The 19590-nt window shown below is 49.8% G+C and overlaps 1 protein-coding gene across 11 annotated transcripts in view; it reads left to right on the top strand.

The window, feature by feature from the left end:
* Positions 1-19590, top strand: part of FUT8 (fucosyltransferase 8) — a 384345-nt gene that overhangs the window by 99243 nt on the left and 265512 nt on the right. For 9 of the 11 annotated variants that reach the window (XM_078870629.1, XM_078870627.1, XM_078870633.1 and 6 more), the window contains one exon: positions 8849-8883. The exons of the other annotated variants lie outside the window; for them this stretch is intronic. The gene's annotated coding sequence lies outside the window, so the exon portion shown is untranslated. The remainder of the gene's footprint in view (positions 1-8848; positions 8884-19590) is intronic. 11 annotated transcript variants of the gene reach the window in all.

The raw sequence follows: 19590 nt of genomic DNA, 5'->3' as shown, positions 1-19590 counted from the left end.
GTGCACATTTACAAATTGTGCAGCGGCTGTTTTGAAATGCAATTTGCATGAGCAACGAGAGGAAACTTAAAAGACCGCCCTCTTGAGAAGGCTGGAGGTTGCCTTGTCAACTTCCCACTTGGGAAGATTGGTTGGAGGTTGCCGGCTGGAGCGGTTCGCGACTGTGCGGAGAGAGAGGAGTCGTTTTCGGGGCAGGAGAAAGGCATTCGGAAAGGTTGAAAGTGAACCTTTTAACATTTAGCGTGTTTTTGTTTTGGGGTGCCCGCATTAAATAGGTATAAGCAGGCTTTGGATTGTGTCTTACATGGCGGTTGTTCGCCATGCAGGAGCCGCAGCAGGTTCTGTATATTTAATGCAAACATTCTGCTCTGCTGCTCCCGACTGACTCGGGTTTGTCGTCTGTTGAACTGGCTGCATCGCTCATATCCAGTTTGGTTGTTCACTCTGCCCACCGGTCCTCTGGAGTCGATAAAACGAGTCCAACTCTCTCAGGGGAAGCCAACAGTGAATCAGAAGCTTGATTTAGACTGCAGAAGGAATCCGATGAGCTCTGAAGCTCTTTCACGGATGTCCCGTTGTTGTCCTATAGAGAGTCGCTCTGCCATAGGAATGTGGAACTTCCACCACTGGCTCCGTGTCGCAACAGGAGATGAGCACCGCCTCAATGCCCATTCGGAGCAGAAAGTAATTTTGACTTCACATTTAAAATTACATTCAAACATTTTCGATTTCTACCAGTACATATATATTTACTTTCCTTGCCGCCATGTTGTACACAGCTCAGCAGAGAGAGGTGTGATGAACGGCATAGAGGACATGTGGCCGGCCCCCGCGGGGCAGCCTCCCACACGGCATCCCCGCACAGTGCGGGCCCTCAACGTGGACCCGGACAAGCCGAGGGTTGTGACCCCCACACCCGGACGATGGCTTTGGCCTGGGGCCACAGATGCCAGCGAAGGGACTGTGGCCCGCGAGTGCCCCAATTCGCGTTTTTGGTTCCCTGGGGGCCTGTGCTCGGCAAAGCAGAAACCCCCCACCACCAATTGGGCGAAGGCATCGCGACGTCTACTTGGTCACGCGCAGTCACCCGCGATCAGCCTGCTCGCGACAGTCTGGGGCGCACCTCAGGAGGAGCCTGAGACATCAACCTCAGGAGGAGCCTGAGACATCAACCTCAGGGCACCGGCACTGACATTGGACCCCGAAGCCACCCAATTGCCAGATTATTAGCCCCCTGGCGCCAGTCATCCTACGTGATTTATGTCTTAAATACACACAGCGACGCCATTCTAACAGGCTCACGGTGGCTGCAGTGTTTAATGGACCCGGCTGACATTACGATGTACGGCGATGTGCTTCTGCTGACGTGAGCGTTGAGGGCCGTGCTTGTCTCCTGCTCGCAGCCCCGAACGCACGAGGGGGACATTCCACTTCCCGATGACGGAGGCGAGGCTAACCACATGGACAGTTGTTGCTGACTTCCGCACAGAGTGCTACTTATTTTATCGACCCTGGGGGGTGGTCTGAGTCATCCCCCCCCCTCCCCAAGCAGAATTGGAAGTCTCAACAGAGCGAGCCACTTGGCCGGCTCCTGCGCACGGAGCTTGTGATTGGGCGTAGTGGTCTAATTTATTAACGGACTCGTGACCATTTTACACGTCGTCCCCAATAATCGTTGCGGGCAGTTAGTACGTTTACAGTCTGGTATCATATGATGCGTGAAACTGGAGTGATTGACAGTCGGTTTCATGTCCTTTTCAAGGGCCACACTCGGATGTGCGGATGAGATCTAAGTGAATATCCTCGTGCAGCTGCACACTGCTCTGCGGTGTGGGTCGAGGGGGAGAGGGAGGGAGGGGGGAGCGAGGGGGGGGGGGGGGCGAGGGGGGGGGAGGGCGAGGGGGGGGGGAGGGCGAGGGGGGGGGGAGGGCGAGGGGGGGGAGGGCGAGGGGGGGGGGGAGGGCGAGGGGGGGGGGAGGGCGGGGGGGGGGGAGGGCGGGGGGGGGGAGGGCGGGGGGGGGGGGGAGGGCGAGGGGGGGGGGGAGGGCGAGGGGGGGGGGAGGGCGAGGGGGGGGAGGGCGAGGGGGGGGGGGAGGGCGAGGGGGGGGGGGAGGGCGGGGGGGGGGGGAGGGCGAGGGGGGGGGGGGGCGAGGGGGGGGGGAGGGCGAGGGGGGGGGGAGGGCGATGGGGGGGGGGGGGAGCTTTAAGTCGTCGTGTGGCCAAGACACCGCCGCCTCCTTGCTGGCCAGACGGCTCCCGGAGGCCCATTGCCACCATTGTACGAACGCGGTGGCAGCGCTGCCAAAATCCCGGCTTTGATTGTGGATATCTTCTTCTTCCTAGCGTTGTTCCCGCTGTGGCGCAGGGTCCGCTTTTCGGCATTGTCTTCTCCATTTGGCTCGGTCCAGGGCATCTTCAGGGGATGCGTTGACCGTCTTCATGTCTTCCTTTATTCGGTCCATCCATCGCTTCTTCGGACGCCCGCGTGGACGGCGGCCCTCTGGCTCAATACGCAAGGCAGTCTTGGCCACTGATGACTCTTCACTTCGCATCACGTGGTCGTACCACCGAAGCCTTGCCTCAAGCATCTTGTCCGCAATGGGGGCCACACCAAGTCGCTTCCGAACGTCTTCGTTCCTGACACGATCCCATCGAGTGAGCCCGAGGCTCCATCTGAGCATCCTCATCTCCATGGTGTGGAGAGCTTGTTCGTGTACAGTTGTGGCTGGCCAGCACTCGGATCCATAGAGTGCCACCGGTCGGACGATGGTCTTGTATATTTTTCCCTTCAGCCTATCCGGAATTTTCCGATCACAGAGGACTCCGGTGACTTGCCTCCATTTCATCCACGCCGCATTGACTCGTGACCTCACATCAGTCGTGATGCTACCATCTGAGCTGATGGTGGAGCCCAGGTACTTAAAGTCCGTCACTTTCTTCAGATCTTCTCCGTCAACACTGATGGTGCCGTCGGTTTGGGGGCCACACTCCATATACTCCGTCTTTTTGATGTTGAACCTCATCTCGTTTTCGTCCAAACGTTCCTTCCACAGGCGCGTTTGTCTTTCCACTTCTCCTCTCTCTTCATCTGAGAGGAGGACGTCATCCGCGTAGAGAATTGACCATGGAAGGGGCGTGTGCAGGTCGGCAGTGATCGTGTCCATGCACAGGATAAACAGGAGTGGTGACAGGGCCGATCCTTGGTGCACTCCAACGCTGATGGGAAATGGCGGTGATATGCCCACTGCACACCTGACTGCACTGGTGACGTTCTTGTATAGGAGTTGCACCCAATGCACGTAGGTTTCAGGGACTCCATGGGATCGAAGCGAGTGCCAGATGAGGTCGTGGGGGACCCTGTCAAATGCCTTTTCAAGGTCGAGGAACGACACGTGCACAGCTTGGTTCTTCTCTCTGTGCCTCTCCAGCAGGAGCCTCGCCGCGAATATGGCGTCCGTAGTGCCACATCCTTTGACGAAGCCGCATTGGTTGGGTGATAGGGTGATGATGTTTCTAATCCTCGTGTCCAAAACTCGCTCAAAGATCTTCATCGCATGACACAGGAGCCGGATTGGCCTGTAATTCGAGCATTCTGCCACGTCCCCTTTACCCTTCCAAATTGGAACCGTCGTGCTGGTCGACCAGGCTTCTGGGACCTCACTGGTGCTCGTGATGGTGTTGAAGAGCTGGGTAAGGAGGGCAGCACCCTGCCTGCCAAGGATCTTCCAGGCCTCAGCAGGGATATCGTCCGGGCCAGTCGCTTTCCCATTCTTCATTCTCCTGATAGCTTGTTCCACTTCGGTGATGGTGATAGGTGAAACCGGACCGAGGACGTGTTCAGCGCCAATAATCGGTGGGTGGGGAAATTCCTGGTTGCAGATTCCAGAGAAGTAGTCGCTCCAGCGTTGAAGGATGGCGGGCGGGTCTCTGAGAGCGCTGTGATTCTCATCCTTTATGCATTTGACCTGACCAATATCCTGAGTCGAACGATGGCGTGCCTCTGCCAGTCGATAGATCTTATTGGCACCTTCTGGGGTGTCCAGTTCGACATACAGTTGGTCGTATTGAGCTAATTTCACCGCTGCAACTACTCGCTTCGCTGCCGATTTGCAGTTTCTGTATTGTTGGTAATCCAGATCTGCGAGCGTTTGGCGCCACTTCTTGAAAGCTAGCTTCTTCTCTTTCACTGCTAGCTGAACTTCTTCGTTCCACCACCATATTTGCTTGTCAATAAAGTGTTTTCCCGGCTTAGTTAGCCCCAGTGCTTCCATTGCTGCTGTGCACAGTTGGCCGGCGAGATCTTCCCAAATCGCATTCGCTGGTCGGTTGGTGTTCACGTCAATCTGATTAAAGGCGACTCTCAGCTGATCCTTGCATTCCTTCATCCGCCACCACTTAATTCGCTGCTGTCCAGTTGTTGGTGGGCGATGTCGCTGGCCAATGTCCATTTTTATGTCCATGACCAGGATGCGATGTTGTGGGGCGATGTTGTCCGATGGTATGACTTTAGTGTTTGTCACCGTTTTCAGCTTATCCCGCTTGACAAGCCAGTAATCAATTTGAGTTGATCTCCCACCACTGGCGTACGTAATGAGATGGGACGGTCTCTTCTTGAAGAAGGTGTTGGCGAGGACAAGATCATGGGCTTCCGCAAAGTCCAGGGCTCGGTTTCCCTCATCGTTCCGGGTACCATATCCTTGGCCACCATGGTTTCGAGGGTATCCATCCCGGGCGCTTCCAACGTGTCCATTTAGGTCTCCACCAATTACTAACTGCTCTTCTCCATTTATCGATTGCATGTTTCCATCAAATTGTTCCCAAAATTCCTCCTTGGTATCTGCTGGGCAGCCGGGCTGCGGCGCATAACAAGATACCACCCGGAGGCGTAGGTCGTTTGAGTCGATTTCGATGGACATGAGGCGGTCGGAAACACGGTGGACGGCCACGACGCTGTCTCGTAGATTTTGGCTGACTGCGATTCCAATGCCGTTCTTGGTGTTTCTTTCACCGTTGTAGAACAGTTTGTATCCTTCTCCAATCTCCCTGGCCTTTGCTCCACTCCACTTCGTTTCTTGGATGCATACGATGTCGATACGACGGGCCTTTAGGGCAGCTGACAATTCTCGACTTCTCCCTGTCAATGTTCCGATGTTGAGTGTTCCCAGCCGTAGTCGGACTAACTTCTTTAGCCTGCCCCATCCATGAGTAGGTAGCCCTCGTCCACTTCTCGCGTCGTTTGGGCGAGGACGGCGCGCGTTTCCCCCGAGGGGTGCCCTAGCTTGTTCCAAGTTGATTTGACGTTGCCATAGATGCGACACAGAAATACTTTGGCCGGTGGGTCGCTCCATCTGACGCCAAAGACCCTCACCGTTGGTTGGAATCCAGCCGGCACCGCGTGGAGGTGGTGATGGGATTTTGCAAATCACATTTCAAGTATATCAATGTGATGGGCAAAGCCTTTTATAACCCCTGGCTCTGCGTGGTTTTTAGGTTTTAAAAAAAAATGGTGGGTTTTAAATTAACTGGATCAGAAGTGTCGTGAAGACGAAATGTGTGTGAAGGCCACCCCACACCCCCACAATTCAACACAGAAACACACGCAGACAAAGACGGATCATATTCTTAGGTTTTTTCGGTAAAGTCACGTAGGTAAAAAATTAAAATTAAAATGAATAAAAGTAAAATAAAATAAAAATCACGACGTTTCGGAGGCAACACAAGCTTCCGTCTTCAGGTGGAACTGTCACAGCCCTACAGCTGTATCAAGTAAATGAGAGATTACAAGAGATACCACTCCGTATATATAATGGTTGAGGGGGGGGGCCAGGAACGGCACACTTTTTATTATTATGGTAAGGTGCGGCTTGAGACTATGAATAGATTGCCTAACAAATGACTGAGCCTTTGGAGAGGTGCGGTTACTCAGTTTGTAACCATCATCTAAACAAACATAAGATCCAAGTCCGATTCAGTACAGTGCATAAAATCCGTGTTCTGATTCCATCTGTGAAGGATGTCGTTCCTGACTTACAGTATCCTGGAGTCCACAAACTGAGTTGCAGTTGTGGTGATTGCTACATTAGAGAAACGAAACGTCATGTTTCTGATCGTGTCCGCGAGCACAAGTCAGATCTGAAACACGGCAGAACTGATTCTTCGGCCGTTGCCGATCATTGCTACAACTCTGTGGGCTCTCATGAAATTGTCTTTTCCGAGACCAAGGTGCTCTGCAAACCTCCTTGCTACCATCAATGGTTTATACACGAAGCCATACAAATATACAAACACAGACATAATTTCAACCGTGATGATGGTTACAAACTGAGTAATCATTGGAAAGATGTGATTAACCATGCAAAAAAGTTTTAACTACACTTATTTGGACCATCTTATTTGACAGACAACTATTACAGCTTACTGATAGACAGCCAGTTTTGTTTTACCAGGTTTAGCTTCGTTTTTCACATTTTTTCACACTTTTGTTATGTAGGCTAGGCGTAGTCACAAACCGAACTATCTCCATAATAAAGGCTCAGTCATTTGTTATGTAGTCTATTCATAGTCTCAAGCCGCACCTTACCATAATAATAAAAAGTGTGCCGTTCCTGGCCCCCCCCCCCTCAACCATTATATATACGGAGTGGTATCTCTTGTAATCTCTCATTTACTTGATACAGCTGTAGGGCTGTGACGGTTCCACCTGAAGACAAAAGCTTGTGTTGCCTCCAAAACGTCGTGATTTTTATTTTATTTTAATTTTATTTTACTTTTATTAATTTTAATTTTTTACCTACGTAACTTTACCGAAAAAACCTAAGAATATGAATCCTTGCAGTCACGAAAGCGTAAAATCTAAAGACAGATCACCCGCATAGCCATACGGTTTGGTGGGGGCAAGTGCTGTTCGCGAGGACCTCTGAAGACTCGTGTGGTGCACGAGAGGGTGGTGTGGCCAGCACCATGCCCAGTAATGATGATGACGATGATTATACACTGTACCTGGTATTCATTTAAGGCTGAGTCTATTCGGGCGGGGGGGGGCTGGTAGACATCCAATAGCGATAGCAAACCTCAGCAAGCATTACCAGCGGCTGACAAGGTGTACCATGTTCAAAGTGGACTTTCAGACACATGACGGACACACACTAGGTGTCAGATCTGTGCGAGAAGGCATGAAATACAATGGCGTGGTGCTTGCGCACACCGGTGATCCAGCGTGCCGAGGCAGGGGTTGGTGGGTCACGCAGATCCTAAGACCGGGGTCCCAGGACGCCGCCAAACGATGACGTAAGGGGATGGTTCGCGTCGCAGCGGAGCGTGCCTGGACGCAGCGTCGCGGGGAGTTTGGTGGATCCAAACGCTTCCCAAGCTGCTTGACCTCGTCGCGGGTTTCTCCATCTTCCACTGAAAATAACACTGCCAAAATGACGTTACCCTAGCAGACGATCGGTGACAAACGCGCGTCGCTGTGTCTCCTGTAACAACAGCCTGCCTGTGGCAGATGCGTGGCTAGCCCCTGCCGTGCTCCTATCGGCTCATGGCAATGTTCATGGTGATGCTCGTGGTTATCCTCATCGTTATGCTCATGGTGATGTTCATGGTTATGCTCATGACGATTCTCATGGCGAATCTCATGGCGATGTTTGCTCAAACGGGAATGGCTATACGGCTTCCGAGCTATTTAACTATTACTCTTCAACTATTACTATTTATTTTGCCAGGTAAGGCCCACTGAGCTATGTAGCTCTTTTTCAGTAGCGACTTGGCCACAAATGACAGTTCAACGAAGCGGCTTATCGCGTGGAGATGTGTCGCAGCCAAATACTCTTAAATGCATGATGTTGATTCTAAATGTGGAGGGAAAAACCGGTGGACCCGAAGAGAAAACCCATGCGACCACGGGGAGAGCGAGACATGCAAACTCCAAATAGACAGCAGCAGGCATTGTTAGAGTCGAGATCGAACCCACGAGCTTCCTGGACTCGCCTGATTAGCGGCCATGCAACAATCCACTCTCCACCCTCCACGCGCAGTGAATTAGTGGATTGCCATGGTTCAGTATTATGTTCAGAATATCAGCAAACTTTATTGTGTGATTTATACCCTCTCTGATATTTGTATATATTAAAAAAAACCATTTTTTATTTTACCAGCTAAGGTTCAGTGAGCTATGTAGCTCTTTTTCAGAGGCGACCTGGCTATCGCAAATTATAGCTCAACGAAGTGGCTTATCACATGGAAATATATCACAGCCAAATACTCTGAAGCGCATGTTTTTAAATGTCAAGGGAAAAACCGAAAGACCCGCAGAAAAATCCACGTGACCACGGAGAGAGAGACGCGGAAACTCCACATCTACAGACGTCAGGGTCGGGGTTGAACGCACGACCCCTTGTGTATACTAGGCGAGGGAGATAGCACTCCGCCACCGTGGCGTCTCGTGTTCATATATGTGCGCATGATGACCTGCATGCCAGCTGTGCTTAACGGACCTCTGGTGTAAATTGTGGGACTGTGGTTTCCGCTGGCATTCGTCGTGTTCACATTGTAGTACAGCAAAATTGTGCTCCGGTGGGAATGGATGCAATGTTCTTGCGGTTCACTTTGGGACGGACCCTCAGATTATTGTTTGCAGTTTCGAGAAATGGCAGCGTTTAGACCCACACAGGCTTGTGGAGGTTTGTTTGCGCTGCGTGTGTTAGCGCTACATGTGTGTGCGTGCGCACGTGCGTTGATACGCCGCACACCCTTGCACCCGAGATGTTCCATCTCGAGGGATTTGCCAAGAGAAATAATTGATTAAATCGAAATAAAATTAGACTGATCTCGCGTCTGTTTGCCATTTCAGATGCTGATTATTGTGGCGACACGAAGTTTCTAAAGGTATTTCTACATACACGGCGTTACGCGCACACGTACACGGCGTTACGCGCACACGTACACGGCGTTACGCGCACACGTACACGGCGTTTAATAGAAACATCTTGAAGTTTGCCGCAATGCTCAGTTTTTAGTCATGTCTGTAATGAAAGAGATCGCGGAGTAAAATTACTCGTGGCAGTGCGTGATTGATTTTTGGCCGAGGCCATTATTGTCATGAAACCCTCCACCACCGGACATAGCCCAAACTAATACAAATGTCACGTGCTGTACAACCGTGAGTTGAAGAACAGCCAAACCCACCTCCAGTGAGCGTGACTGACGATGCGTGGCGGAGTTTCAAGAGAATCGTCTTAGCTGCTCAATGAGGCCATGAGGGTTCGTCTTCACCTCGCCGGTGAGTGAGCTGAAGCAGTCGCCACGGCGCGTTAAACACTCGTGCACCGCGTGACGATTGCGGTGGTTTGGCTGTAGGTGTGGGGCGGTGGAGTTTTTCGCAGCAAAAAACAATTGGGCTGGATCATTACGTGGCCCCAACTCAACGGTCGACGATGAATCATGGTTAGTGGCTGCAAAATCCAACATGTTAAGGTAATGTGTTTTTTTTTATCTGCAAGGCTCTGTGGTGTCCTTAGAACAATCCCGTAGAGCCTCGGCCTTCTCGACTCCACTGGGCTCCTGTTCCCTCGACTCATTTGGTGCTTGAGGGTTGGTTTGGTTTTGTGTGTGCGTTTGTGGGGAGCGGTAGTGCAGCGGTTAGCGCGCTGCGCTACGAACCCGGCGCCCGAGTTCGATTCCCGCTCACGACCAACACCAGCGACGATTATCTGAACCGCTCCTGGGCTTCCCCTAGGTCGACTCTGCCTGAAATGAGTAACCGGTGTGGTGGGTAAACAACTGGAGAGACAAAGGCGGCCGGGCGTAGTGTTGCCCGCTCGTGCAGTGCCGGCCTTCATAGGTGCTCGCTAACAACACTTGTCCCAACAGTCTGTTGAAAGCTATAGGGGGGGATCTTTGTCTGTGTGTCGTGGGGAGGACCTGCACACCGTGCGCACACAAAGCAGCAGGCCCAGAGGACAGATGCGCCAGGGTGGCTCGCTGGGTGCACGTGCGTGCGTGCGCACCCTCGGCTCCCGCGATGTGCAGTTCGATTTAAACTGCACACGGTTCACGGCATGTGCCAGCGCGCTAATGGAATGGTGCAGTCTCTCAGGCCGCTCTGGATGTACTAAGTAATTGCCATTGTTAGAAGGCATTTTGCGTTCCGATTGTTGCGGGGCAGAGGGACGTATTTGCGAGGCGTCGTCACACTGTGGCGGCAGTGCCTCGTGGCACGTGCGGCCCGAAATTGGGTTCAGAATCATCGGAATATTTATTCTGGAGGAATCCGAGGAGCTGTAAAGCTCTTTTTCACAGATGTCCAATCGGGGCAGGTAAGAACCTTACAACAACAAACAAAACACAAATACGATAGTAGTGCAAAGTGCATGAATGCTAAACAAATCACCCAAACACACACAACTAAACCATCCCCATCCTACCAGACAAAGCCCACTGAGGTAGTAACTTATTTTTCAAAAGCGACCTGGCCACAAATGATAGCAGCAAAATCATCTCAACAGTCGAAATGCACGTTTCTAAATGTGGAGGGAAAAACTGGAGAAAAAAATCCACGTGACCACGGTGGGGAGAGAAACATGGAAACTCCAAACAAACAGCATGCGCCAGGGTCGGCCCTCGTGTGTTTTGGCTGAAGTGTCAGTCAGAGCCTGTTTGTGTCCCACTAGCTCAGTGTTGTTCAACTAATAAATAACTTCCATCTGTCTCTCAACATACACTCAATATCCGCCAGGTGGCTTGGCGGAAAGTGCGAGTGGCTCGCAGTCGGAAGGGTGCGAGTTCAACTCCCGGTTGGCGATTGACTGCGACTGGACATCTGTGAAGAAGAGCTTCCTAGCTCGTCTGATTTCTTCAGCATAAATAATAATTCTGATTCTGCCTCAGCCCATCATCCTTCTGGGGTCTATAAAATTGGTCCCACTTTGTGGGATCGTCAGCAGTGGTTGTCCACTGCTGACAAAATTCTCACACCAGCCATAGCAATGTGGAATGTCCACGACTGGCTCTGGGCTCTTAAACAGATGAGCACCGCCTCAATGCTCATTTGAGCAGCAGGAAATCACTTTGACTTCATATATAAAATTACTTATGGACATTTTCAATAATTTAGGATTTCTTCGTAGACTTTGATTGACATACTCTTTGGTTCTTTCGCTAAAGTCATGTAGGTAGAAAAAGAAAACAAAAGAAAAATAATATATTATTTATCATATATATTATAATATATATTTTAATATATATTATTTTTATTTTGTTTTCTTTCTCTACCTACGTGACTTTACCGAAAGAACCAAAGAGTATGGATTCCTGCAGTCACGAAAGCTTCTATTCAAGATTTTTCCTTGACATGTTATATGCAGCTCATTGTGTTCGGAGACGCTGCTTATTGAGCAGAACATCACTTTGTTTAAAAAAAAACCTCAATGTAACTTTTCATCAGCCTCTAGGCATTTGTGCAAATAACGAATTCTCAGCCAGTTTCTACCTTCGGGATCTCATCAGCAGTGTGCCTTGTAAAACAAATGCTACTGTGTTTACCAGGTGTTTTTGGCAAGAAAACTCCATTTTCATGGTAGGGCAAAAACACAATATCATAAACAACTGGTTACGTACCAATGTGGAGCATTATGCGCCACGGTGGCTAGGAGATGTTAACTACCTCGCCTGGTATACAGGAGGTTGTTGGCTCGATCCTGACTCTGACGCCTGTATATGTGCAGTTTACATGTCTCTTTTCCCGTGGTCGCATTGATTGTTCTCCGGGTGCTCTGGTTTTCCCCTCCACATTTAGAATCAACGTGCGTTTCGAGTATTTGGCTGCTATACATGTCCACATGATAAGCCACATTGTTGGGTTATTGTTCGTGGCCAGGTCGGTTCAACAAAGAGCTCCTACACAGCTCAGCGGGCCTTACCTGGTACAATAAAATATCGTTTAGTTTTAATACATAACTAGCCTCCCATTGATAGTTGTATACAATTTATTGGTCTGCACAGCCCATAGGCTGATGGAGGTGGTGAGTCTAAACATAGGAAAACCACTTGACTTTTGCATGTCGTGGTATTAATTGTATCCCTCCCAAAGGAATGATTGGCCGAGTCATCCCCTAACCAGGATTGAACTCGTAACCTTCTGATTGGGAGCCGCTGGCTCTGCCGCTGAGACACCTGGTCGGCTATTTACTCTATTACCCACGTTGCTCCACTCTGACACACCGGTAATCGAGGTGTTAATGTTTAATAATGTGTGCCTGAGTGTGTCCAAGTCGACAGCACGGCCGCAGTCGTCCTGACTTGCGAATTAGGAAGTCGTGCATTAAGATCCTTGCTGGATGTCAACTCAGCCCATCACCTCCTGAAGGGGTTGATAAAACAAGTACCCACGGATGGGGGAGGACGTAGCGATCACGATTTATTCCGCGCAGGATATAGAATGAAGATGATGTACAAGGCCGGGGCGGGTGAGTAATGAGGCTGAGGCGGGATGGGGGATAGGGTCAGGGGAAGGGCTTGGTTAATAAAGGGGAGCGGGTTTCTGGGGCAGGCGGAGGGAGGAGGCAGCGATGGAGATGAGCCCCATTGAGGTCACGCTTACACTTGGACTGTGCACCGCCTCTTTCTCTACATCAGTCGTACCTCTCACTCCTCGGGCGTGATACGATTCGACAAAAGCGGCGGCCGCTGAGTGAGACGTGAGCTCAGGACAGGGGAGGTCTGATTGGCGTGACCGGCACCGGAGCGGTTTCCACGAGTCCGGAGACCAAGGGATGTTGTAATGAGACAGTCAGGACAGATCTATGGGTCTCTGTGTGAGTCTCTGGGTCTCTATGAGTCTTTGGGCTCGGACGTCATGGCCGTGATGTTCGCCACTCCCTTCGCCCACCGTTGCGTTCACCTCTCACCTGTGCTCGTAATCTCGTGTAGCGGGTAACCATTTACCCAGCACCATGTGTTTTCCCCAATTAGGATAAAGTCTCAGTGGGGGTAGTGGTATATTTTTCCCATTTTTAACCGAGTTATTGTGTTTGTTACCTCTAGAATAGTAGATTCAAGGTAAATGTATGCGCACAGTAATTGCTGTTGCATTTTTAAAATCCATGCTCATGTGGATTAGAGGTTGGCCACCGTTATTAATGTTTGCCAATATCTCATGTAGCTGCCATCATCACCATCATCGCCTTCATGTATAGTTGATTGTAAAGAGTGTCCAATGTGGAGGTCACCACGCACACGAGCCTGCGATTGCTTCATGCGTGCAGCATTTTTTATGTTTCCACGGGGAATCCCGCGGTGAGGGTAAAAGGGGGCCTGAAGGTGCCCATTGCCCGACGGGACGCGCAGCCGCGGACGTGCGAGGCTACGTCTTGTGCGTGGACTCAAGAAAGACTCAAGTTAGCTCGTGCCTCAGGCGTTGGCCATCTTCTTCTTCCTCCCTACGGCTGCTGATGTAGATGCAGAGCAAAGACTACACTTTCACATTCAGGTGGTCAAGCCAGATAACTGCGGCAGGAGCAGCGGAGTGTCTCGCTGTGATGTCCCCTTGGTATTTGTGGATCGGGCGTTGGCCATAAACCATCATAACTAAACATGTTTTCAGCTTAGGTTCAGAGGCAGCCAAGGAATTGGCTGTCATATTTTTTAGATGAGCGTCGCTCCACCAGCATCTGTGGCCATGCTCGAGGAGCACCTGTGCTCAGTGGAGTGTGTAGATGCAACTAAAAACCCAAACTATTTTTGTTATTGTACCAGGTAAGGCCCAGTGAGGTATACAATAGCTCTTTTTCAGGAGCGACATTGCTGCAATTGATAGCTCAGCCGATGTGGGCATATCATCACGTGGAAATTTATAGCAATCAAACACTCTGAACGCACGTTGATTCTAAATTTGGAGGGAAAACCGGAGGACCCGGAGAAAATTTTACAAGAGCATGGGGAGAGGGAGAGACGCAGGCTCCACCAGGCGTCAGGGTTGGGATTGAACCCACGCCGTCCTGTATACCAAGCAAGGTAGTAAACACCTCGTGCAGATGCCTTCGAGTAGAATCACATACAAGGAGTTTGGATGTCGCCGAGCTTCAATATAAATTAACGTCAGCCAAGGTTTCTCGTCGAGTCGTGCAATTAGTCTATCATCACATATATCAACATCATTTATAGATTATTTTGGGTTCGGCCACATATGTTGAACTTCTTTCGCACCATCGTACGTAGCCAGCCGTGCTAATCCGAATGATCTGGCAAGAAAATTCTGTCGTTTTAGACCCTCCGCCACCCGACACAGCCAAACAAATTAAATTGACACGTGTCAATGGTTATTGTTTCAGCTCAAAAGTAAGTTGAGGAGCAATTCTCACGACTAAATCTAGCGAATTTAGGTACGACCTTCCAATTGAAACTGTGTGAAGCGTCACCAAAAATGAATTGAGAATCATAACATTGGCTGAGGAAAAACCCGATGTGTTCAGTTCTTCTTTCTCATCACAATTATAAGCCCCTCCACCTGATGTGATGCAGCAGCAGCGGCGGCGGCGGTGTGAGTGACCGTAATGGGGCCACGGTCGTCCGTATCATGAACGGGGGATTCATCGTTGATGCAATGACAGCATTAAAGCGATGTGCCCCTGAGGTGTGCCTTGTGATCACAGTGGGATTTAAATGGTTATGATGATGAAGATTATAATTATTATTACGCTTGTTTACCTAGAAAAGCCTCACCCAGTCTCAGCATTTTCTGTCAGCAGGGTCCCGCCCGGTTTTTACAATAGGAGGCACCGATTGATATGCGTTTGCCAATTGAGTATTTGGCGGTGTAATTTTTCCCAATGTTGGCAAAATTTGGACCATGACGTTGGCACACAATGGCCTGCCCTTCCCCGTTTAATACCACGGGATCTCTCACGTCCGCTGTTGACATGGGCGGCGCATCGTATCTTCCGGTCAATGCAGCACCGCATTAGTAACGAGGGCACAACTTCGTGGGTTAATACCAAGCAACGATGGAATTTTAATTATTCTGAGAAGGAAAATTAACGGAGCCCCGTTAATAATGCAGCCAATAGGCGTGCGATCTCGTGGGACAAGCGCGTACAAGCATGCATCCATTTGCGCAGCGCAAGTGCATTGTCTAGGCTGCGCTACTTACGGAGTAATTGACAAAGTCTAACGCGACCACACAAGAGGGCCCAGCGGACGGATGCTCATGAAGATGCATCGCAAATCCTTGTCTCTAAAAAAACGTGCCGTGACCCCGAGGTCAGTGCGGTGGGTTTGTGCGTGAGTGTAGGTAATTCAAACAAGATCTACATCTCTGCTTTATTGACCTGGTCAAGGCCTATGATGCCATCAACAGGCCAGGGCAGTTTTGTGCTTTCGAGTCCCTGACTCTCTGGTCACAATCATTAAGGGCATTCATGATGGTGGGCAGGTTTTGGTAAAGCTACGTGGCCAGGAGTCAGAGCCATTCCCTGTTCACCTTGGGGTGTGACAGGGATGTCCTCTTGCTACCACATTATTTAACGTAATTTTTGATCATGTAGTTCGAGAACCTTTCCATGTCTGTACCGGAGGAATTTTTTATCTGGTACATAAAAAATGGGAGGCTGATCGATGCCCGGGTGTGGTCGAGGGATGGCTCCCTATTGGTCAACCATGTTCTGCATGCTAATAATCTGGTGATTGCTGCTCAATCATAGGAGGAGTTGGAGGCGCTGCTGCTGAACCTGGAGTGTGCCACTAAGAGGCGGGGTCTTACCATCATCAGCCCCACCAAAACTAAGCACCTGCCTGGGTATTTTGTGCCATCAAACACTCCACTTTCTCAGCTCCCCAATGGTGATGGAGCAGTTGTGCAGAGAGTGGAGAGTTTCCCATACCTGGACAGTGTGCTTATGACCATCTACGGTTTGACAGCAGAGGTCTCACTCCGAATTAGTCGGGCAATATATTTTTATTGGTTGCATAATGTTGTCTGGAAACTACTTGGTCTGTCGCTCCGCACAAAGCTTCAGGTATTTTCGGCCACAGTCATGCCCCCCCTTCTCTATGCTTTTGAAACGTGGACCCCTCTCATGGAAAATATGCGCCGGTTAGAAACATTCAGGCTGGCCGGCCTTGGATCCATCCTGGGTTTAACCAGGCTGGATTGTGGGAGGAGCTCACAAATCCTTGAAACATCTGGACATATTCCCTATCAGAGAGCTGCTCCGGCAGGCAAGGCTGTGTTGGCTGGGTCATGTAGCCCGCATGCCCAGCCACCGCATGCCCAAGCGAGCTTCTGTTTGGCCGCATAGAGGGGCTAAACGGGAACGACATGCGTTGGAGAAGAGATTAACTGATGCGGTACGGGAGGATGTGGAGTTGAGTGGACTTACCGACGACCGGTACCAGCAGTGTCAATATCGGCCTCTATGGAGGAGGCTCGTGAAAGACGCTACTGGGCAGTTGGAAGCAGAGTCACCCTCCAGCAACAACGGAGAGCAGAGGAGCGACGCTCACAACAACAAGCGGAGTGCCGGGCGGCTTAATGCAGTAAGTTGGCACAGTGAATCTACCAGTCATCTCAGTCAGCCAACCTATGGCACCTTGGTCTATCCCGTGACCTCCTGTCAGCGAGCCTTCGACACTTCACGTGGCCTCAAAGTGCACCTGGTCTGGCACAAGCGCCGTGGTGACATCACCGTCACTTAGTGGCGAATGGCGGTTGTTGGTATTTGTGCGAGTGGGTGTGTGAGTGGGTCGGTGGGTAAATGAGTGTGTGGGTGTGTGAGTGGGTCAGTGGGTGAATGAGTGTGTGGGTGTGTGGGTGTGTGAGTTAGCGAGTGGTTGTGTCCGGTATTGTGGTGGTTAGACACTGTGGATGAGATGAGACAGATTTATAGAATTCCTATGCTCAATGATGAGAAAACGGCAGTGTACAGCAAGCGGGCTAGTGAACCTGTAGAACTCTCAGGGTTAATACCTCACATGCCTGCGTCTCCACTGGTTCACCTGCCTCCTTCCCTGCTCATAATGGAAATAGTCAAACATTGCAATGCTGGATCCTCCTCAATATCTTGAGACTGGAGATGCATTCTTGGATAAATCAGCGTGATTGATCATCGTCATCATCATTGTTGCCATCAGCATCATCAGCAAACGTATCGTCCTATCGACAGAAAATTGAAAATCGGATCCAATCGCACCTGCTGTGATAAAAATGCAGATAATGTTGAATTGGTGCCTGGACCGTTCGGGGTTTACTCCTCTTATCCGTGCGGTGTCACTGATGAACGTGGAAGAGTAGAGACGCGGGTACCATGAATATCCGTGGATTGAGTTAACCCCTCCAATGCATCGGGGAGGGATCACGGATAAGGGGAGTCGCCGCACAGTGCTGCATTAGATGGACACCAAATTACACCTCTTGTAAATTATTTTAATCGCAATTTCTAATTGTGGTCACGGGGAGGAGACCTTTATCCAGAAAAGATTGATCACGGCTGACGATGAATGACTGTAAATGATTATTCTCGGCCTGTCTTCGCTGTGAAAGGATTCGTGTAATTTGCTGCACGGAAGTATTCCCAGGTGCTCAGAAGTATTGCCACGCGGGAATGAAGTATGATCGCAATGTTTCATCCTCTTTGACAGCACGGCCTTGTTCAGCAACTGAGAATGCACTCTCATTTTACGATTGATTAATTGTGTTTGACCTTGCCGCGACCTCTCTACCACCGTTGCTGCGTGGTGTGGGGGCGGCGGAGGGAGAGTCGGTGGAGGGTAATGAGGGAGCGGTGGATTCGTGTGGGGATTCAGTAGTGCTTGAGAGGGCATGGCTGGGCTCTCTGTTTGTGGTGAAGAGTGAATATTATTATGGTTGTGTGTTTTGTGTAGTGGGGAGTGGTGGTGCAGCGGTTAGCGCGCTGGGCTACGAACCTGGCGACCTGGGTTCGATTCCCGCTCACGGCCAACACCAGTGACGATTATCTGAACCGGTTCTGGGCCTCTCCTAGGTCCACTCAGCCTCAAATCAGTATCTGGTGCGGTGCGTAAAAATATCGCCACTGGGGAGACAAAGGTGGCTGGGCTTGGTGCTGGTCACCCACCCCCTCGTGTGCCGTTCTGTCTTTCATGGGTGCTCGCTAACAACACTTGCCCCAACAGTCTGTTAAGGCTATAGGGGGGAGGGGGGGGCTTTGTCTTGTATATACGTAACAGCTCATTGCGCAAGTCATATCGTTGCTCATATGAGCATTGAAGCGTTGTTCATCCCTTGTCACATTACAGCCCTGAGCCTTGGCTCCGATATTAGGAAGCCACTGTAGCTATGCACTTTTAAATCTAGATTGAAAACTCATTTCTTTCAAACTGCTTTGTTGCTTTGAGTTTGTTGTCCTTCTGCCGCACCTCCCGATAAGCACGGTTGGCTACCTATGGTGTAAAATAATATCAACGTACGTACTTACATATATGTCAAATAATCGACGGCCACGCCGAAATTTGAGGTAGTTGATAGATTTAAAAGATACGGCACTGATTTAACAGGAATATCAGAAATATATATTTGAGAAAGGTGGCAGAACAGCCCACCGTGGACTTGCTGGCAAAACTGAAAAAGTTCAGAGGCCCTTCGTGGCTCTGTAAGCAAGCCCGAGGCATTGAGAGCTAAGAGTGCAAGAGCTGTAAGTATGGTAATGCGAGATGGAGTTTATGCAAATGTATTCTCGTGCAGTTAACATTTACTAGTTTTGACGTGGAAAGTATTTCTCAAATCTGTAAAACTTCATTTTCTCTGATGGCATGTGTTTTTTTTCAAGATAAGTTGTACAAGCAACGATGATGGCGAGGCGTTTTAATTCGTGCAATAACTCCGTCAAGCTGCACATTTGTAAAATCTGTCTCGCCATTTAATGAAAAATGTCGACAGTCCATGAATATTTTTAAAGTAATTTTGGACAGGAGTCCTTGCCATCAGAAACACGATGCAGGGCATTCTTGTTAGATGGGAAAATACAATTTCGGGTTACTGCTATCAGTAATATATCAATTTTATCCATTTCAGATTGTGTCATAACGTCTTGATTTTTACCTGCAGTTTATCAATACAATATCTTTTGCGGAGAATGTTATCGATAGGCAAGTTATTTTTTATTAAATTTTACCAGGTAAGGCCCACCGAGCTGTATATAGCTTTTTTTCAGAAGCAACCTGGCCACAAATGATAGTTCAACGAAGTGGCTTATTGTATGAACATTTATAGCAGCCAAATGCTCTAAACGCATGTTTCTGCATGTGGAACGAAAACACCGGAGGATCTGGAGAAAGATCCATACAACCACGGGAAGAGAGAACATGCAAACTCCAAATATAGAGTAGGCATCGTCAGGTTCGGGATTGAACCAACGACCTCCTGCATACCGGGCGAGCAAGTTAACATCTCCTAGCCACCGTGGCGCCCATTCTTCTGTGCTGGCAATGCTAAATTCTATAAATGGCGGAGACCACACTGTGCGCACGCAACCCAATGACTGCATTAGTTTGATTTGACTGCAGTGTGAAAGTGTTGTCCACAAAATAATTTTAATATAGGCACTATTTATACATGCAGCGACC

Source organism: Lampetra fluviatilis, chromosome 30, assembly GCF_964198595.1.
Source record: "Lampetra fluviatilis chromosome 30, kcLamFluv1.1, whole genome shotgun sequence".
Lineage (NCBI taxonomy): Eukaryota > Metazoa > Chordata > Hyperoartia > Petromyzontiformes > Petromyzontidae > Lampetra > Lampetra fluviatilis.
The sequence above is the reverse complement of the archived record's forward strand: the minus strand, read 5'-3'. Positions and strand labels throughout refer to the sequence as shown.